Source organism: Nematolebias whitei, chromosome 19 (genome assembly GCF_014905685.2).
Source record: "Nematolebias whitei isolate Nwh7 chromosome 19, NemWhi1, whole genome shotgun sequence".
NCBI lineage: Eukaryota > Metazoa > Chordata > Actinopteri > Cyprinodontiformes > Rivulidae > Nematolebias > Nematolebias whitei.
The window spans coordinates 34,331,372-34,335,125 of NC_056516.1; positions in this window are offsets into that span (position 1 = coordinate 34,331,372).

The following is a 3,754-nucleotide window of genomic DNA, read 5'->3' on the forward strand; positions in this document are numbered from 1 at the left end:
GGTCATTTTCTGTGTTGGGGAGTTTCTGCCAGATGTGTTCTGCTTCAGCGGTCACTCCTCACACAAAGTTTCACTTCCCTTTAACAAACCTCTGGTGGAAATCAGCTCAGAGACAATCACAACTTGTCCTGAAATGTTTTAATCCAACGTTAAAATTATTTAAAAAAAGAAAAAGTTTTTCTTGAATATCAATCCTTTTAATAATTACAACAATGAGACGTTTCTCCAAACTGCAGCAAACACTTTTACTAGATTTACTTTCTTATTTTAATCAATCAGCCACCAGGGAGCACAACCCAGTGGATCAGTTGTGCTGGTACCAACACTGAGTAACTGGTGAGACTGGATCCAAACGACACCAACTTTATTATTGAAAGAATTCATGCAGTTTAAATTCTTTACAAACTGTCAGAGTGAGTTGTTTGGAGAATTATTTACTTTCTTGTTCTGTCCTTTTCAATAATTTTGTTTTAACTGTAGTTACATTAACACTATTTAATAAACAGTTTTTGAAAAAGAATGTTTTTTTAATTAACTACACCAACAAAAGTGTTTAAATTTTACTTCAGTACCATCAGACTGAAATCTTTATCTCGTTCAATATTTAGAATCTGTGGCAAAAATCAAAATAAAACAAATAAATCTCAATTTAACTCCAACAGATAAAATTAGTACAACTTTAAAATTGCTATATATTTTCAGTTTAAATAAAATTTGTCATAAACTTAATAAATAAATAAGTAATCAACTTACTTCCAACCTCGAGTCTGGTTCCTCCACCGAACGTGTACCACAGTGATCCAAAGAGACTGAAGCGTCGTACAAAAACCTGTGAGTGCAGAGAGACACGGCTCTCTGACTTTAACACAAACAATCTGATAAAAAATGTGATTGAGAAACTTTTAAGATTTTTATAAAAGTCTAAATGTCATTCCCAAAAAGGTATATTTTACTTTATGGCAGATACAGTAATTTTCAACTTAATATATTTTTATTATATATTTTTTTAAGATCAATTGGAAATCTTTCAGGGAAACAGAGCTGCAGTGAAAAGTTCTTTTTACTCATTAAAATGAACCGAACACCAAAATGGGAAACTAACAAAATTCTTATATTCAAAACAAGTGTTAAAGGTGCTAATTTGTGTAAAGTGTTATTCCAAAAATATCAAATTATTTGTAATTTCCAAAAGTTAACTGAGGAATTTTCAAACGTTTTTGGAAACGTTTATTCTTGATCTGTAATAAAAGTTGATTTTACGTACACCAAGTAAGAAATCATACAAAGACATTTACACTTTGTCAAGTCTAAGGTCTTTGCTACTCCAAATCAAAGATGAGGCCCCTCTGTTCCCATCAAGTGTGAAAAACGGCTGTGAATCTGTTTTAAAGTTGCATTATAGGTTTTTGAAAGTGGAAATCTGAGGCCTCCTCCTCTGTTAAGAGATGATTTTTTCTCTTTTTACATACATTGCCTCCTTCACCCCCCCCCCCCCCCCCCACACACACACACACACCACCACCACCCCCAAACCATCTGTGTTCTCGGTCCAAAATGTGCACATTTTGGTCCTCAAAAGAGTGTCCCTTCTCTGTGAGGTGGAGGTGAGCAGCTGAATCTTGTCCAGAGGAGGTGGCTCTCCTGTGTTGAGCCATGCGTCTGTGAAGAGGCTGTTTAGTTTCTCCAATGTAGAGGTCTGGACAGTCCTCGCTGCACTGGACCGCATACACTACACCACTCTGTTTGTGAATGCGTGTTTTGTCCTTAGGGTGGACCAGCCTCTGTCTGAGAGTCCTGCTGGGTTTGAAATGTACTGGGATGTTGTGTTTGTTGAAAATCCTTCTGAATTTCTCTGATACTCCAGCAACATAAGGGATGACAATGTTTTTCCATCTGTTGTTCTCCTTTTACTGTTTATTGGTGTGTTTTGTAGATTTCCTCGCTGACTTGACAAAAGCCCAGTTATGATATCCACATGTTTGGAGAGCTTCTTGGATGTGTTTCTGTTCCTTTTCCTTCCCTTCTGTCTTTGTGGGGACGCGTTCGGCTATCTAACTCTATCTGGCAACACTGTTTGCAAACTAAGAACTCAGAATTGACATCTGAGCTGAAGAAAAGCTGTTGTCCCTCTCTCTTATTGCAATAAGAATAAAGGACTGTTTTCCCATCGCTTTGTTCAAGTCTCATAAATAAATTTCCACCACAGTTGCCTGAATGTTGGGATCAGCTGATCGTGTTATCTCATGCACACCTGTTGATGTCATCAGTAAGACAACTTACATCATGGCCTACAGCTAAAGGCCCTGCTAACACAACAACAATCCAATGAAAACAGATTTTTTCCTCCCATTTCTATTAACACGAATACGTTTTAATTACAATCTCTGATTACACAGCAACCGTAGACATGGAAACGGTGTAATTCCCCTCCATGCCATTAGTTGGTGCTATGTTTTTGAACGCATAGTTTTTTGCACATAGTGTCTTCCTAATTTGTCGATATCCTTGGTATCCGCAGAGTCCAAAAAGCAGAAACCCTCTTATCATAAATCCAATAATGTACGCATCTTCTACGTCCTCCACGGACAGCACAGGTAGGCACATCATCTTCCACTGCCCCCAGGAATCCATGACATATCCAGCTGCGTGGGTCTGTTCAGAGCATGAGGGCTCTCCAGTACCCTGTCGTCTGGTGGAAAAAAAAATATCAATTACTTTAAGAGACCAGCTGACAAATCCATATAAATTTTTGATTTGGAAGATGTGTAAAAAAAAGGAGGAGAGAGGGTGAGAACGACAGTCTTCATCATTTAACAAGGATCTTTAAGGGATTAATTGTCAGCTTTGTGAACTTGATTTCTGTGTTTAAAAGTTTATTGTTCTGTTTATTAAAACTACATTTAATCATCTGAGACGCAAAGATCAAAGGGTCAAAGGTCATTGTGGTGGAATATAAATATATATGTACCTCTATCTTTAAATGCATTCTTAGTTTACTATATTCTATTACTTTTATTACTTTAGGTCATCGTGAACTGAACATGAAGTCAGTGTGATATTACAATGATTTAATTTCAATATTATAATGGTTTGGTCTCACTATCTGTGAAGAATGATGGAACCAGTAGACAGTTTGACAGCTTACTGGTTCGGTTGGTTCTGATAATACTGGGCAGGAAGCAGGGGTGGGATGAGGAGGATGAAGGGTTTTCTCTAAAAGTAACAAGTTTACATGAGAAAGTTAGAAACAGATCAGAGCAGAGACTTTAAGAGTTCTGTACTTGTAATGAATTGACTTTCTGTGTTCTGTGTCTACAAATACTTTTACTTTAATTTTATTTATTTTAATTTAATGTATAGAAGGCTTCACCTGATTTTTTAAAAATATTTTAAACACTTATTGTATCACCTTGATTTAGTGAAAAATTACTTTTGGAAAAATAAACAAATAAATAAATAAAAACATGTGAAGTTTTGTTTACCCAAGATCATTTACAACTGAGTTTTAATGAAAATGTATATTTTTCTGATATTTATTAATAAATCAATTTAACTGTCTTCAGTATTAATAGAAATACTGTATGTATATTTACTCCTGTATGTTTGTTTTAAGATGTTTTTAGAGAAGTGAAACAGTCAGTTCATTTTCTGTTCTGAATGACTGAGGGAGGTTTTTGTACGACTGTTTTTCACTGTGTGAACAGATACTGACTGTTGATGTAATGATAACTCTGACAGTAATAAACTGCAGCAT